This window comes from Bufo bufo, chromosome 5 (assembly GCF_905171765.1).
Source record: "Bufo bufo chromosome 5, aBufBuf1.1, whole genome shotgun sequence".
NCBI classification, from domain to species: Eukaryota; Metazoa; Chordata; class Amphibia; order Anura; family Bufonidae; genus Bufo; species Bufo bufo.
This window is the reverse complement of record NC_053393.1, coordinates 399985165-400003694: the sequence shown is the minus strand read 5'-3', so window position 1 is coordinate 400003694 and position 18530 is coordinate 399985165.

The following is an 18530-nucleotide window of genomic DNA, read 5'->3' as shown; positions in this document are numbered from 1 at the left end:
ATAGAGCTGAGGACATGGGTTGCTAGATGGCCACTAGCACATCCGCAATACCCAGTCCCTATAGCTCTGTGTGCTTTTATTGTGTACACCCTCTAGCTCAGGGGTGGCCAACCTTACAGACATAAAGAGCCAAAAAAAAAAAAAAAATATTTATGACTACCAGGAGCCACAAGCTATACATTTACATACGAGTCACCGTATTTTTCGCCCTACAAGATGCAAGAAAAATAAGATAAAAAAAAATATTTTTCATATGATCTAGGTCTGCTAAAAATATTTTTTCTTATTTTTCATTAGCAGAGAAAAAATATATTTTTCATCAGACCTCAGATCAGACTCCTAAATCAAATCCCCAATCCTCATCAGACCTCCAAAATAAGACCCCAATGCTCGGATCAGACAACACAAATCAGACTCCCAGTGTCAGACCCTCAGTGCTCAGATCAGATTCCCCCCCATGCTCAGATCTGACCCCCCATGCTCAGAGCTGACCAACCCATGCTCAAACAAGACCCCCATGCTCAGATATGCCCCCCATGCTCAAATCTGAACCCTCATGCTCAGATCTTCCCCTCATGCTCAGATCAGACCCCCATTGCCCAGATCAGGACCCCCCCATGCTCAGATCAGACCCCCATTGCCCAACCCCCCCTTCCCCCATGCTTAGATCAGACCCCCAGGCTCAGTTCTATAATTTAAAAAAATCTCTTCCCTCTCCTGATCAGGCACCTGCTACTCTGCAGGTCTGACATGCTCTCCACTGTGACCTGATGAGCACAACGTCAGGTCATAGTGCGTGTCTCCATGTTCTACGTTCTCACACTGTGTGCATCAGGACATAGAGGAGAGTGAGCTGGAGCTGCAAAGTAGCAACAGTGCCCGATCAGGAGAAGAGATCTGAGCACGGGGTGGAGAGTGAGCCGCATGCGGCTCAAGAGCCACAGGTTGGCCACCCCTGTTCTAGCTATACAGATCACATGTCCACTGTTGGTCTTCTTATGATGCGCCTGCCATTAAAGGGGTATTTCTATGTCAGAATGTTATGTCTCATTGCTAGGATAAGCCATAGCACTCAGACACCCCTCACAATCCCTATAAAGTAGGGGCAGAGCTCACTTTGCTAATTGTCCTGCCCAGAGCAACCCCTAGAACCCGCCAGGTAGGAGAAGTGTCCCATGAGGCACGTGGATGTTATAGAGAGGAGACCCCACAGTGGGGAACCCCTTCCTATGAACTGAAACACGGGGCCGCTGTAAGCATCATTTAGTACATGGTGGACCATTCACTTGATTATTGTCAGCATATAAAGCTGCAATGAATAGGATCGGCTGTGCTAACCCCAGGCGATCAGCTGTTAATACCCGCTATTTGAGAAGAAGGACCTGCAGTGGCCATCTTTAATGATAGTATCTGTTGTGTCCTCCTTATGTGTGACAGGGGCATACATTAACAGGCAGCTAAATCGTTGACCTGGGAGCAGGGTCCAACTTCCACTTTTATTGCAGGGATAGGTGAAACGGTGATGCTATGGTACAGTAGGCTTGGGTGAGGATGATTACTTCAGGTGCTGCCAGTTCAGCAGGTTCCTACATGAGGTCACTTGAGCGGGCGAAGCTGGCCCCCCTTCAATCGGCACAAACAAAAACTCCAGTGTGTCTCTATAGTGCTATGTTTGTGCTGTTTTGTGCCGCAAAAAATTAACATTTGTGCTGCTTTTATTTTTAAAGATAATAGCAATTGTTTGTTTCAAGATGATGACATCACCAGCCCCCCTACAACAGCAAAAAGACCCGAAACTTGCTGGATGGTGAGTGCTACGTTTGTGCCGTTTAAATCTCCATTCTATCTCCTTTCGTTGTCAAGTTATTAACCATTTATTAAAAGGTCACCAAAGGTCACCCAGCCCCCCACCACAGCCAAAAGACACGAAACCGGGCTGGTTGGTTAGTGCTACGCTTGTGCTGTAAAAAATAAGATTTGTGCTGCTTTTATTATTAAGATAATAGCTATTGTTTTTTTTGTTTTTTTTTTTAAGATGATCACATCACCAGCCGTGTCAGATACAGTCCACATTAGAAGTCACCAGCACTCGATGATATGTGCAAGAAATAAAGCTTTTTTTAATTAAATCGTCACATGCGTCAAACAGCCAATGTTTCGGGGCCACACAGGGTCCCTTCTTCTGACCAACATAGTGACATAAACTTGGCATAACCTTTTTGAAGATGCAACATATGATAATTCTTGTGGCAATTTCCCTTATGGTAGTCCGCCCCCTGCCCCCATGTGTCTATCACTCCTCATCATCACACAGCATGTGCCTGTTTAAAGGGACATAGTCTTTTAATTTCATTATGTTTATCCTTTGGCTATTGTACAGTTTTCATATACTGACATCTAGTGGAGAAATAGGGTACACTGCAGGTTGGAGACAAGTCTGGGAAGAAAACATTGTTCTACTAAGAAAAAAGAATTCTATCACTTTATTGTCACCAGCAGGCAAGGGAAGGCCCCGGGTAAGACTGTAGTGAGGAGCACATCTGAGTATGCACAGTACCGCTCTAATGTCTACGGGACCGGCAGAGGCAGCCGCGTACAGAGCTTGGCCGTGTCTGTCAGACCCACAAACATTGAATGGGGCATGACCACTACTCAGTTCAATCTACTTCTTATGGTGGTCATGCTGTTAGGAGAAACACAGAGATATCAGCCTGGAAATGTCCTCAACAAGATAATACTTGAGCAGTGGGTCACACAGCAGAGATATACAGGGGCGGATACAGACAGCAAAGGGCCCCTGTGCAAAGGGTGTACCTGGGCCCCCCCCCCACCCCCCAAACCACACATGCAAATATAAACATATATGTGCAAATTAAAAACATCTTGTGAATATGTTTACAGTATGCATATATATTTTTTCATAGTAGGTCACGCCTATGTCCAAAGCATAACTATACACACCCAGTCCCCTTAAAGCCCCCACATAGTAAGTATCCCCCTTTGTGCCAGTAGTTATGTCCAGATATGTTCCCCCTCACAGTAGTAATGGTCAGATATGTGCCCCTTCACAGTAGTTATGCCACATATATGGCCCCTCACAGCAGTTATGCCCAGCTATGTGCCCCTCACAGCAGTTATGCCCAGCTATGTGCCACTCACAGTAGTTATGTCCAGATATGTGCCCCTCACAGTAGTAATGCCCAGATATGTGCCCCCTCAAAGTAGTTATGCCCACATATGCCCCCTTCACAGCAGTTATGGCCATATATGTGCCCCCTTCACAGGAAGTTAAAAAATATATACTCACCTAGTTCCTCATGTTCCTCAGCTGCCAACACTTCACAGCAGCAGCACAATGTAGTGTCACACATTGTTCTGCTGGTCTGTGTAGGAGGAGAACAGCAGATTCCCGGCCGTACCGCTCCTACACGGACCAGCAGAACAATGTGTGACACTACATTGTGCTGCTGCTGTGGATCCAGGTCCATATTTAGATAGTATGCTGCCCTAGGCACTTTAGTGCCAGCTTCCACCCCCTAATGAAGTCTGTACTTTTTAGGCTACTTTCACACTAGCGTTAATATTTTCCAGTATTGAGTTCCGTCATAGGGTCTCAATACCGGAAAAAAAACACTTCAATTTTGTCCCCATTCATTGTCAATAGGGACAAAACATAACTGAACAGAACGGATTGCTCAAAAATGCATTTCGTTCCGTTCTCATACGCTGTGGTTTTTGCTTTCCGTCCTGGGATGCGGTGAAAGACGGACACAATCTAAAACAATAGAAAATGGATCCGTCCCCCATTGACTTTCAATGGAGTTCATGACGGATCCGTCTTGGCTATGTTAAAGATATGTAAGGATAGTGAGCAGGCACTCTATTTATGGGTTCATGGAAGGCAATTTTATTCATTAAAAATAACATAGGTATGTAAAACGATAGATAGCAACAATATAGCGACAATTAAGAACAATATAACAATGATTAATAATATAACAAATGATAAAATAGCAGCAATTCAACAGTTGATAATATATAGCAGCAATTGAGAAATGGTAGCAATATCAAAGGTATATCACAATTAGATAGATAAGATATCGCACTAGGAAAAATGGGCACCAGTAGGTGCACCTGTAAAATTGAGACCATTCACTCAATAAAGTAAAAAATAGAAATATATTGTATACAGGGCACTCAAGAGACCGTGACCATGTGGTTGCAACAAATTATGTAATTTTATTAATGTTAAAACAAATAAATAGGCAATATAGTGCAATGTTAAATGATCAGAATGAAAGAGTCACCTTGCGTCATTATACAGTAGCATATATAATATTGAATGTGATCGCAATGATTCCAACTATTAAAAAGTCCACTAGGTGTTAAATGTCATAGAGAGCGAACCTTAATGCTATGACAAGCAAACTATACGATGTTCTTCAGTATCGCAGTCACTGAAACGTTCAATCCAATACTTGTGTGCAGCCTTTGAAATAAATACCTGAGTATCGATAGATATAGACCAAAAAAGGCAGATGTCCCACACTTGGTTGCAGCGGCGTCCCGCCGGAACAGAAGTGGGTAGCGGCGTCCCGCTACACAGTTGCTTGCAAGTTGAAATTCATTACCTTATAATCGACCAAACCTTAAGGTTTATCCAGGGGCGGACTGAGAACCCTCAGGGCCCCCGGGCAAAAAAAAATGAAGGGCCCCCTTACAGGCCCCACCCATGTTCTGCTGCAAGCCACACCCTTGTCCCGCCTCCAGCCACACCCTACACAATCTTTAATAAGATTTCAAAGTTAAGGCGACACAAAAGGCACCCAGACCACTTCAGCTCATTGACGTGGTCTGGGTACAGTGTCCCTTTTGCCAATCGAGCTGCAATGTTCTAGAGAAACTGCATTGTTTACGTTCCAGCAATAAGTCAGCCTCTAGTCGCTGGCAGCCACCTGAGGGCTTCCTGGAGTAAAACAGACCTTTGGTCCGGTATCTGACGCTGGACGTCCTCACACTCTGCATGATGACCTCCAGGGTCAGATTTTTCCCCATAGGAAAGCATTGATTCAGTGCTCTCATATGGGGTGATCTAATCTCAGCGTCCATTAGTGAGCCTCTGTTAGAAGCAGTGTGGGCATAACTACTGTGAAGGGGGCACATATCTGGACATAACTACTGTGAAGGGGGCACATATCTGGGCATAACTACTGTGAAAGGGGGGGAGGCCCTTCACAGTAGTTGTTAATCTCTTTCAGCAGTCCCCCCTTCAGTGAATGGGGGACTGCTGAAAGGGGTTAATAACTACTGTGAAGGGCCTAGCCGTCTGGGCAACCCCACAGATCATCCCCCCACCCACCTTGTACTTGTTCCACTGATCTGCTACTTGCGGGCTACATGGGCATGAGTTCAGTCACTTCGGTGCGCAATCCCATCCTGCGGCGCGTGATCCCGCGAGACCCGTGACCTACTGCGGCGGGTCTTGCGGGATCACGCGCTGCAGGACGGGATTGCCCACCAAAGTGACTGAACTCATTCCCGCGCAGCCCACAAGTAGCGGAACAATTACAAGAGGGGTGGGGAATAGCCAAATTAAAAAATATTTTGAACCAAAAGGTGTTATGGGGGCTCTGTGGGTGGCACTGTTATGGGGGCTCTGTGGGTGGCACTGTTATGGGGGCTCTGTGGATGGCACTGTTGTGGGGGCTCTGTGGATGGCACTGTTGTGGGGGCTCTGTGGATGTCACTGTTGTGGGGGCTCTGTGGATGGCACTGTTGTGGGGGCTCTGTGGATGGCACTGTTGTGGGGGCTCTGTGGATGGCACTGTTGTGGGGGCTCTGTGGATGGCACTGTTATGGGGGCTCTGTGGATGGCACTGTTATGGGGGCTCTGTGGATGGCACTGTTATGGGGGCTCTGTGGATGGCACTGTTGTGGGGGGGGGATCTGTGGATGGCACTGTTGTGGGGGGGGATCTGTGGGTGACACATATAAAGCACCTTATGCTATATATGTGTCATCCACAGATCCCCCCATAAGTGTCTCTGTGAGTGAATGAGCTCCAATACAGGGTCTGGGGGCCGGCATCTGATGTTGTAATGGCAGCGGGGCCCGGTGCAGTCACTGTATTCTATTACACCGGGCCCCGCTCACTGTAATACTAATATTCATATGTGAACAACTTGAAATCCTCTGCGATCCTCTCCCTCTGAGCTCTCTGTATTCACAAAGTCAGTAGCAGGCCGGACGGCAGCGCAACTCACTGACGTCACGCGCCTGCTCCTCCCACTTTATGAATGGAGCAGGCGGAGCCAGTGCCCTTGCTAGGGTTGGTGTCACCCGGTGCGGTAGAAAGGTAGAAAATGGTGTCATTTCCCCCACGAAGCAATAATTTTTTAGCCATATATGGGGGCTATGGTGGTGCTGCTGCCATAGGGGGCATCCGTTAGCTCAGCAGACCCCCCCTAGCAGTCAGAGCCTGGTCTCGGGAGGGGCACTTCCAGATTATTTTCTGTCCACCACCACAAAACAATGGTGCTAATAGAACAGACTACACAGTGTAGCAGTATACTGTATATTGTGTGGCACAGTGTAGAGGTATACTGTATATTGTGGGGCACAGTGTAGAGGTATACTGTATATTGTGGGGCACAGTGTAGCGGTATACTGTATATTGTTTGGCACAGTGTAGAGGTATACTGTATATTGTGTGGCACAGTGTAGGCTATATGTGTATAACAAACATATTTCATATGAAAACTCACAATTACTTGGTAGATACAAGTAGATACAGTGGGGGAAATAATTATTTGACCCCTCACTGATTTTGTAAGTTTGTCCAATGACAAAGAAATGAAAAGTCTCAGAACAGTATCATTTCAATGGTAGGTTTATTGTAACAGTGGCAGATAGCACATCAAAAGGAAAATCGAAAAAATAACTTTAAATAAAAGATAGCAACTGATTTGCATTTCATTGAGTGAAATAAGTATTTGAACCCCTACCAACCATTAAGAGTTCTGGCTCCCACAGAGTGGTTAGACACTTCTACTCAATTAGTCACCCTCATTAAGGACACCTGTCTTAACTAGTCACCTGTATAAAAGACACCTGTCCACAGAATCAATCAATCAAGCAGACTCCAAACTCTCCAACATGGGAAAGACCAAAGAGCTGTCCAAGGATGTCAGAGACAAAATTGTAGACCTGCACAAGGCTGGAATGGGCTACAAAACCATTAGCAAGAAGCTGGGAGAGAAGGTGACAACTGTTGGTGCGATTGTTCGAAAATGGAAGGAGCACAAAATGACCATCAATCGACCTCGCTCTGGGGCTCCACGCAAGATCTCACCTCGTGGGGTGTCAATGGTTCTGAGAAAGGTGAAAAAGCATCCTAGAACTACACGGGAGGAGTTAGTTAATGACCTCAAATTAGCAGGGACCACAGTCACCAAGAAAACCATTGGAAACACATTACACCGCAATGGATTAAAATCCTGCAGGGCTCGCAAGGTCCCCCTGCTCAGGAAGGCACATGTGCAGGCCCGTCTGAAGTTTGCCAATGAACACCTGAATGATTCAGAGAGTGACTGGGAGAAGGTGCTGTGGTCTGATGAGACCAAAATAGAGCTCTTTGGCATTAACTCAACTCGCTGTGTTTGGAGGAAGAAAAATGCTGCCTATGACCCCCAAAACACCGTCCCCACCGTCAAGCATGGGGGTGGAAACATTTTGCTTTGGGGGTGTTTTTCTGCTAAGGGCACAGGACAACTTATTCGCATAAACGGGAAAATGGACGGAGCCATGTATCGTGAAATCCTGAGCGACAACCTCCTTCCCTCTGCCAGGAAACTGAAAATGGGTCGTGGATGGGTGTTCCAGCACGACAATGACCCAAAACATACAGCAAAGGCAACAAAGGAGTGGCTCAAGAAGAAGCACATTAAGGTCATGGAGTGGCCTAGTCAGTCTCCGGACCTTAATCCAATCGAAAACCTATGGAGGGAGCTCAAGCTCAGAGTTGCACAGAGACAGCCTCGAAACCTTAGGCATTTAGAGATGATCTGCAAAGAGGAGTGGACCAACATTCCTCCTAAAATGTGCGCAAACTTGGTCATCAATTACAAGAAACGTTTGACCTCTGTGCTTGCAAACAAGGGTTTTTCCACCAAGTATTAAGTCTTTTTTTGTTAGAGGGTTCAAATACTTATTTCACTCAATGAAATGCAAATCAGTTGCTATCTTTTATTTAAAGTTATTTTTTCGATTTTCCTTTTGATGTGCTATCTGCCACTGTTACAATAAACCTACCATTGAAATGATACTGTTCTGAGACTTTTCATTTCTTTGTCATTGGACAAACTTACAAAATCAGTGAGGGGTCAAATAATTATTTCCCCCACTGTATATAGAGATATAGCAGAGCTGAGTGTGCTGGGGCAGCTGTCATGTGTATAGCTGTAGCAGAGCTGGGTGTGTTTGGGCAGCTGTCATATATAGAGATATAGTAGAGCTGAGTGTGCTGGTGCGCTGGTGCAGCTGTCATGGGTATTACATGTAGCAGAGCTGGGTGTGCGTGGGAAGCTATCATATATAGAGATATAGAAGAGCTGTGTGTGCTGGGACAGCTGTCATATAGAGATATAGCAGTGCTGGGTGTGTTTGGGTAGCTGTCATTTGTATAGATGTAGCAGAGCTAGGTTTGCTGGGGCAGCTGTCATATATAGAGATATAGCAGAGCTGAGTGTGCTGGGACAGCTGTCATATAGAGATATAGCAGTGCTGGGTGTGTTTGGGCAGCTGTCATGTGTAGAGATATAGCAGAGCTGAGTGTGCTGGGACAGCTGTCATATAGAGATATAGCAGTGCTGGGTGTGTTAGGGCAACTGTCATGTGTATAGATGTACACTTAGCCAGCTATAACAGTAGAAGTCTCATATTTTTTTCAGTCAGTGTCAATGCCTTTCTTATGGCCGTGTGGTTAGGTGCTTTGCCTCTGATACAGAAGGTCGTGGGTTCGAATCCCAGCAGAAACTGTTCTGAAATACAGGCTAAATTAGAATACACAAGCACTGACTTCATATATGGACAATATATGGGTGGGACACAGGAAGAGTTGCGCTGCCGCCCGTCCTGCTACTGAGTTTGTGAGTACAGAGGGCTCAGAGGGAGAGGATCGCAGAGGATTTCAAGTTGTTCACATATGAATTACAGTGAGCGGGGCCTGGTGTAATAGAATACAGTGACTGCACCGAGCCCTGCTGCCATTACCAGGCCAGCATAACATTAACATTAATGTTATTCTGCGGCGGGCCCCCATCCCGGCCGGGCCCTCGGACCCGACCGGTCAGTACGCCCCTGACACCAGGTCCCTCTGCCCTCCTTCCCTGTCAGTGCAGACTGCAGAGCTCGGGCTGTATTCACAAGCAACCAGTGAATAATACACAGGGGGGTGTGCCCAACATCTAGTCCAGGATCCCTGTCATTGGCTGGCAGCACCTGTCATAGGAAGCTGCAGCCAATAGAAAACAAGAGGCAGTACTGGCAAATGCTGTGCCATTCCTGCGGATCTCAGAGGAGGAGGGGACAGTATGGAGGAGCAGTACTCTGCCTCCTCCTGCCTCCTCCTCACTGACAGCGGCCCAGAGTCACAGCTGGAAGTAGTGCTGGTTCTGTGGCCATATTAAGGACAAGACCAGCACTTCTCTCCCATCCCCCTCACCTGAGGAAAGTCACACCCATTATTTTACATTGTAACTGTCAACAGCCCAGTTCATATGCACTACAGATCCCAGCATGCCCTACTACATTAGGTTCAATGCTTCTGAAAATCTACACTATGGTCCAGATTACTATTTTCTAGGCTACACAGCTAGGATGGGTTTGGTTGTCATGGGCAACACAACCGTTTCCCTGCTTTAGCTCCTGTTGCCGAGCGTGTGTTGCCCTGGAGACCTCCAACTGTCAGAACGGTCAGAGTGAGTTGAGGTTCGTGGAGAGAGGATCTATTGAGATTTGTGCAGAGCGAGCGATTTGCTTATTTCCTTTTATTTATATATTTTTTTTGTGTTTTTTTTTTTCTTGTTTGTCTGCCCCCCCCACCCCTCACACTTTTTTTTAGGTGTGTTGTGGGAGAGGCAGCCAAATGGCTGCTACGGGGGCTGGAGGAAAACTCCAGCCCCGGAGACATCTCCATCCTTCCCGGAGGCCCCCGTACAGCCGGAAGCCAAGAAGACCTGGCTATAACCATCTTACAGCTGGATTAGAAGGTATCGTGCCAGATTTTAAAACACTGTTTGAAATACCTAGACAGGAGGAACCTGGCCGATACCTTCGACTGCAGGGAGGACCCCCACTACCACCGGCACCACCACCTGCCGATAACACCTGTGCGGCAGAGGTAGAGATAGAGGAACATCGGGTACCACAGCCCACCATAACACCAGGTGAGGAGCAGACCTATCCCTCATTGCCCAGTAGACCATCTGCCGGGAGAACACCAACCCCGAGAGGAGCAGCAGAAACATCTAGAGTCCGCAGTGTGCCTGACGCCCTACCACCGCGTATTAAGGTCACTGCGAGACAGCTGAATAACTTCCCACAATGGCTCCCTGTCAGTTATGCGTCTCGGAAGAACATGATAGCCATGCTGACCAGACCATTGGTGGATGTGCGGGACTCCTATGTGACGCATGAGGGAGAATATCTCAGGTACACCTTTACCCGTGATGTCATCTTCCACTACCGGGAATACCATGGGAAAATCTCCTTCCTCCGCAAAAAAATGTAGTGGTGGAGTCCCCTGCAGAGCGTGAGTACCATCTTAGCGCACAGCTGCTTTTCGGATTGACTTTTCGGTTTTGACCTTGGCTTGACTAATGGACTGTGTTTTGACTGCCGCCTGCCCTGACCCCGGACTGTTTTTGGACTGATTGTTGGCTGTCTGCCCCGACCCCGGCCTGTTTTTGGACTACGATTATTTGCTGCCTGCCCCGACCTCGGCCTGTTTTTGGACTGCGATTGTTTGCTGCCTGCCCTGACCTCGGCCTGTTTTTTGGACTACGATTGCTTGCTGCCTGCCCTGACCCAGCCTGTTTTTGACTACTCTCCTGCCTGCCGATTTGGTACCTTATTGTAAATGACTGCAGGACAGTCTGCCTCTCTCCCGGCCTCACCTCTGGGTAGATCCCAATAGCTCATACACTGAGATGGTGGGCTCTTTTCCTGGACCAGAATTGAACGGTCTGCATATTACATGTTCTGTATATTTACTTCTGACCATTTACTTTATTCCTGACCATACTTCATATGGGTAATGGCAGCACCATCTTTGCTATGGGCAACAGGCAGACACTTAGGCCAGTAACCAAGTCTGGACTTGTAATCTCCTGCATGTGACAGATTCCCAGTGGGCTGGTCAGTCAGGGGCGGCCCGCCATGGTAAAGGTGACATTGCACTGATAAAACCAGTACTGCGTTATCAGTGCAGTTTCCGTGGCGACAAGAAATGAAGGACCTGACAATCTCCCTTGCACCTCCATCATCTCTGCTCCTGCCAGTCTTGGAGGGGTGGGAATGGGGAAAGTCCTGCTGACAGTAGTTTGGGGAAGAATGCTGCTGTTAGTGGGGAGAGGTGGGATGTAGGAAATGCCGCTGTCAGCGGGAAAGGGGTAGGAAGGGGGAAAATGTCGCTGTCAGTGGTGAAGTGGGGAAAAGGACAGGGCTGCTGTTAGTGGGGGAGGGGTGTGAGGGGGACAGTTCTGATGTCAGTGAGAAGGGGGTAAATTCTGATGTCAGTAGGGGAGAAGTGGGAAGGTGAAAATGCAGATGTCAATGGGAACTGGAAAATGCTTTGGCCAATGGGGGAGGGGTGGAAAGGGGGAAAAACTTCGGCCAATGGGGAGGGGGAAATGCTTCGGCCAATGGGGAAGGGGTAGAAAATGATTTTGGCCAACAGGGGAGGGGAAAATGCTTCAGCAAATAGGGGAGAGGTAGAAAATGCCTTGGCCAATGGGAGAGGAGTGAGAAGGGGAATTGCTTCCGCCAATGGGGGTGGGGCAGAAAGAGGGTAGCGCTGCAGCTATTGATTTGTTTAGTAACAAAGTATTCTCAAATCAGTCCCCCCATGACATCATTAGACCCCCTGCCTTCAGTCTCCCCCCATTCCATCAGTTCCTAGTGCCATCAGCCGCCCCCATACCATCCATCCCCAGTGCCATCAGCCTCCCCATGCCAACTGTCCCCAGTGCCATCAGTTCCCCCCATGACATCTGTCCCCAGTGGCATCAGCCCCCCCATACCATCCGTTCCCAGTGCCATCAGCCTCCCCATGCCATCTGTCCCCAGTGCCATCAGTTCCCCCATGCTATCCGTCCCCATGCCATCAGTCCCAAGTGCCATCAGCCCCCCATATCATTTGTCCCCAGTGCCATCAGCCTCCCCATACCATCCGTCCCCAGTGCCATCAGCCCCCCCATACCATCCGTCCCCAGTGCCATCAGCCCCCCCATACAATCCGTCCCCAGTGTCATCAGTTCCCCCCATGACATCTGTCTACAGTGCCATCAGTTCTCCCATGCTATCCGTCCCAAGTGCCATCAGTTGCCACCAGTGCCATGCGTTCCAAGTGCCATCAATTCCCTCCATGCAATTAGTTCCCCCAGTAGGGGAGGGGGGAAATGCTTTGGGAAATAGGGGAGGGTCTGGAGGGAGTACAATGTTGCTGCACTGTGGTGTTTGGCACTTCTGGGGAGATATTCTCTGCTGTAATGTGGTGTTTGTCCGGCACTGATGGGCAAGGATGTTGTGTTGCACCGTGGTATCAGTGTGCCAGGGCTGCATTGAAATCCACTTGGGCCCGATATGTAATGTGTGTACAGTGCCAGCATCAGTACATCCATATGGCCACCTCATCCGGACCAGCTGTGGAGCCTGCACTGCCCACCTCTTCCCCGGTCACAATAGTGAGACAGCTCTTCAGAAATGGCCAGTACGAGAACCTGATGTCCGGCCTCAGCAGAGACTTCATCTGTACCGTGTTACTACACCCGCAGGACCTGGTCAAGACCCTCTTTACAGGTATAACCACAGTGCTTATATAATCCATTACTGCCTCTATGTAATGTTTATGTACATATATGGTGAGCATGCTGGGGGTTGTAGTACCCCCTAACAGTTTAATGATACTTTCAATGTAGCTTTCAAATATGATTTGTAGTGAAGTTCCTTACCATTTTTAAGATCTCTGCTCCTGTCAATAAATGAAGGCAGATATTTAGGGACTTACCCCAAATCTGTGAGGTGGGGGCTTCAATTTTTGTAAGTGAACATTACATGAGAAGACTGATATCTTTATATTCTCATCTGATTGGAGAAAGGCAGGGGCTTCTGTCAACCCCAACTCCCACCCCAGGATAGGACTGGACTGGAGATGTAGTGACCTGTTTAATATGGCCGCCATTGCTGTTCCTACAGTAGCTGCTACCCATCTTTCCAAGGCTTCTGAAGGCAAACTCATCTAGTTATTCAGCAGTACTAGATGGGGGTGGGTTGCATCACTACATGAAAACCTGGGGTGACAACCTTGCTGGATGCTATAAAAGTGGTCACATTGATTGTCATGTCAGCATCTATCCCTCCAATATACTGTAGTCAGTGGTGTACCGCCAATATAGGCAGACCACGCCGCTGTTATGGGGCCCGCAGCACAGGGGGGCCCGGAGTGCATGGAAGGCCCGCCCCCTACGTCTTTTCTGCACAAGACACAGACAGTTCATTCATAGTAAGGGCATTGAGGCGCCCACTTGTGTTCTCCCTCTGGCTCCAACCCCGGCCTCCCCCCCCTGGTTGACACGACCCCTCCCCGTTGTCTGACCTCCATGATCCGGGCTGCGCTCTCCCTCCACTGCGTCTGCTTTTTTACACTGGACAATCAACTTTTAGGAGCTCAAGGATCCTGCTGCTGATTGGCCAGTGTATCGCTGGCCTGGAAGGCAGCAGAAGCTGCGCAGGCTAAAGCACACACAGAGGCGCGCACCCGGCGCGGCTGGCAGTCAATGACTTCATCAGCACCCTGGGGTAAGAAGTGTGTTCTCTGCTCTCTCCTGCCAGCTGTGGACTCCTTTATATGCAGGGGCAACAGGGACACTGGCACTCCCATCCCCACAACTGCGAACTGCAACCTGTCAGACTGCACAGGAAAGTGTTCAAGACTTCTGCAGAAAGGCCTAACTCTCCGCGCACCCTTCATAGTGAGACAGCACCCCTGTCATGTAATATGCTGATAATGGACACCACGGACCCTGCTGGCCAGATATGAGTAATATACGCCCATGAGCCTGCTGTGTAATATACATGATATACACCCCTGAGCCTGCTGTGTAATATACATGATATACACCCCTGAGCCTGCTGTGTAATATACATGTAATATACACCCCTGAGCCTGCTGTGTAATATACATGTAATATACACGCTGAGCCTGCTGTGTAATATACATGTAATATACACCCCTGAGCCTGCTGTGTACTATACATGATATACACCCCTGAGCCTGCTGTGTACTATACATGATATACACCCCTGAGCCTGCTGTGTAATATACATGTGATATACACCCCTGAGCCTGCTGTGTAATATACATGATATACACCCCTGAGCCTGCTGTGTAATATACATGATATACACCCCTGAGCCTGCTGTGTAATATACATGATATACACCCCTGAGCCTGCTGTGTAATATACATGATATACACCCCTGAGCCTGCTGTGTAATATACATGATATACACCCCTGAGCCTGCTGTGTACTATACATGATATACACCCCTGAGCCTGCTGTGTAATATACATGATATACACCCCTGAGCCTGCTGTGTAATATACATGTAATATACACCCCTGAGCCTGCTGTGTAATATACCGTACATGATATACACCCCTGACCCTGCTGTGTACTATACATGATATACACCCCTGAGCTTGCTGTGTAATATACATGTGATATACACCCCTGAGCCACTAAGGTGGCCACCGATCTATCTATCTCTCCTTTATACTCTTATAACTTTATCAATTTTATGCATCTACGTCCCTTCACTGTATGAGTATGATAATGCGACCGTCCTGCTGCTATTTTGAATTGTATATAAGAAGTCAGGATGACGTCACGGGGCCGCGACATCTCTGCGCGCGTTTACGTGACGTCACCCGGATCATGTGACCGCGCGAGGATCATGTGATCCAAACAGGTCACGTGCTCCTCTGGATGCTGGCATTCAGTGCTATAGATCAGTTCCGGCGCAATCGCAGTGACGAACAAACCAGCAAACAGTTGGTATGTAGTGATTGGTTGACACCCATATATAAACCATGTCTCCCAGTGATGACGCTACCCCCAGACGAAGGTACGCCGAAACGCGCGTTGGGGTTGGCGCCATCCTGGAGGAGACACAGTATGGGTAATTGTCCTATGTTCCTGTTTTCCATTTATGAATTTTTGCATATGCACTTTAGTGAATAATCATGTTGGATGAACAAGGACTTGTATCCACTGTATGTTTCCTCCAGTGTTGTTGTTTTTTATCTCCTGCACCAATTTCTTTTAATTATGTATGTATTCAATTGTTATTTTTTGTAATAAAGGATTTAATATAGTATAAGCGGTCTGGCATTTTCTATGTAGGTTGTGTATTTAGTATGATGACTGCCACAGGCTTAGATATTACTTGAACAAGTAATCATCCCATGGTTGGGGTATATAATCGGATGTTGTATTTATATTCTGTTTTTGCAGATCTAACCGCACCTAGTACCATGGATTACAGGGCCAGAGAGCAATCCTGGCTCACATCCCTGGAAAATATTTTTAAAGAAAAGGGTGCGGGTGTTGGGTGTGGAGACCCGGTGAATGTGAAGGAGATGCAGTCGTCTCTTACGAATCTTTTCTATAGAAGGACAAAAACATGGTGGAATAAAGCATTCCTAGAGAGGTATCTTCAGATGGATCTAATACCACGTGGCTTACGGATACAGGAGAAACCTACCTTTGATATCGACAGCGAAAGCTTCCTATCTAGTTGGGAGGAAATATGCACAGAGTCAGCGAAAAAATTGATGAATCTGGTGGTTAAACATAACAGCCAGACTCTCCTCACATTAGATGCTGATATCGAGAGGTTACAGACAACCTTGAAACAAGATTGCAACAGGGAATCTTTGGCTGCCTTTGAGGTTACACTTAACAAAAATTTCGAGAAGTGGGAGAAAGAAATTCAAGAGATAAAATCGAGGAAATTCACCAGAGATTGTGAAGATTTCCAACAGAAACATGTGTATAAATGGAGACGGAAAAACACATATCATCAGAGAAGAGGTAATTCCACCTCTTGGAATCGAACATCTTCAACATTATCCCTCTCATCGATCTCTGACAGTCAGGAGTTGGATGGAAGAATGACTAGATCAGGTGGGATACAGAAAAGAAAGATACCACCAGGAGTGGTTTCGAATGGAAAGAGGAGGCCCTTTGCAGACAGAAGGGATACCAGCAGCCATGATGGGCTGAAGGTAATTAACCTATCCGATCATATTCTGTCACCAGCAGATATTTCACTGCTGGAACAGGGTCTAACTTTTTCTCCCTGTGCAACCTTTGATTCTTTTACAGCAGTGAAAGATCTGCATATATTTGCCCGCTCCCTACTGTTAAAAAGATGGCATCACAAAGAGGTTGAGATTGGGGCACTCTCTACTGCTGAAGAGATACAGGCAGCACAAATATTGGAAGAATTGGCAGGAGAGAACGAACCACATACAATTGAGGAGATCCCGGCTTCCATTAAATGTAAGTCCAAGAAATTCCCTCCACTATTATTATGTCCGGCAGTTGATCTGTTTGTGAAACTTGTCTCTATAAAGAATTTGAGAGTATGGCAATGTTTACCCCAAAGGATAATCTGTCAAGAGCTCAACGGCTTAGTCTGAAGAACCTTGGCAGATTAAAACATGTCGTGTTCAAACCCTCCGACAAGGGCGGTAACATCGTGGTATGGCCCCATAACCTATATGAACGTGAGGCCTATAGACAATTAAGGGAGAGAGAATGCTACAGGAAGCTGACTTTCAATCCATTACAGGCATTTGAGAGTAATCTCTGTAATTTTAGGGAAAGCGGTTGATAACCAAGTAATATCAAAGGCCCTACATGATGCTTTAATTGTAAAGGAACCGGTGGTACCCACTCTGTATTTGCTACCCAAAATTCATAAAAATGCAAAAATACCACCTGGAAGGCCAATTATTTCAGGCCGGGGTAGTTTGACAGAGAAAGTAGGACGATATCTAGATTCCTAGTTAAAAAATCTGGTAGTCAGTCTTCCGTCATACATCAAGGATACGACCGACTTCCTACGGAAGATCGATGGTATCCATCTGGGGGATGATACATTTATGGTAACCTGTGACGTTGAGTCACTGTACACTAGCATCAGGCACATGGACGGAATTTCTTTCTTGCACAAGAAAATCTGGATGCCAATAGGAGAGGGTTCCTTTTGGAGCTTTCATCCGTTGTTCTGACGCACAATTTCTTCTCCTTTGGAGGGTCCTTCTACCTGCAGCTCCAGGGCACTGCGATGGGGGCGCCCTGTGCGCCGTCATACGCAAATTTGTTCCTGGGGCTGTGGGAGAGGGACCTCTTCCAGTCAGATCGGTACATGTCGATGGACCGCGCCATTTTTTGGGCGCGGTACATCGACAATGTATTTCTGATCTGGCAGGGGAGCACTGAGGAGCTAGGAGAGTTTTTTGAGGCATTGAATAACAACTGTAAGAACATTAAATTGACATATAAATATAGTAGGGAATCCATTGAATTCTTGGATGTGCAGCTGGAAAAAGGCACTGATGGGTGTATAGTGACGAATATATTCAGGAAACCAACAGCAGTGAATTCATACTTACATGCATCTTCATCACATCCTCCACAGATGATTAATTCAATTCCGACTGGGCAATATTTACGGGCCCGGAGAATATGCTCGACGGACGAAATATTTGAACAACAAGCTGAAGAGTTAAAGGAGAGATTCACCAGCCGTGTATATAGTCAGCGTGCAATTAAAAAGGCTTACAGGAGAGCAAAGACATGCTCCAGACAGGATTTGCTGTTCTCTGGAGATCAAAGGATCAATGACAACAGGACACGATTTATCACAGGATACCATGGAAGATGGATGGAGATGAAAGATGCCCCGAGAAGATCGTGGCCTGTATTGTTGACTGACCCTATCCTGACAAAATATATAGCACCATATCCCATGGTAACAGCTAGACGATCCAAAAATTTGAAAGACCACCTTGTACGTAGCCTATTTGTAAAACAAAATCAACCACTATTTCCAGGAATAGGAAAACCCAAGTGGGGCTTTGTCCCATGTGGGAAATGTATAGCATGTCCAAACATGGAGAGGGCGACTTCTTTTGATGACACAACAAGCACGAAAACCTTTAAAATAACACAATGTCTCAC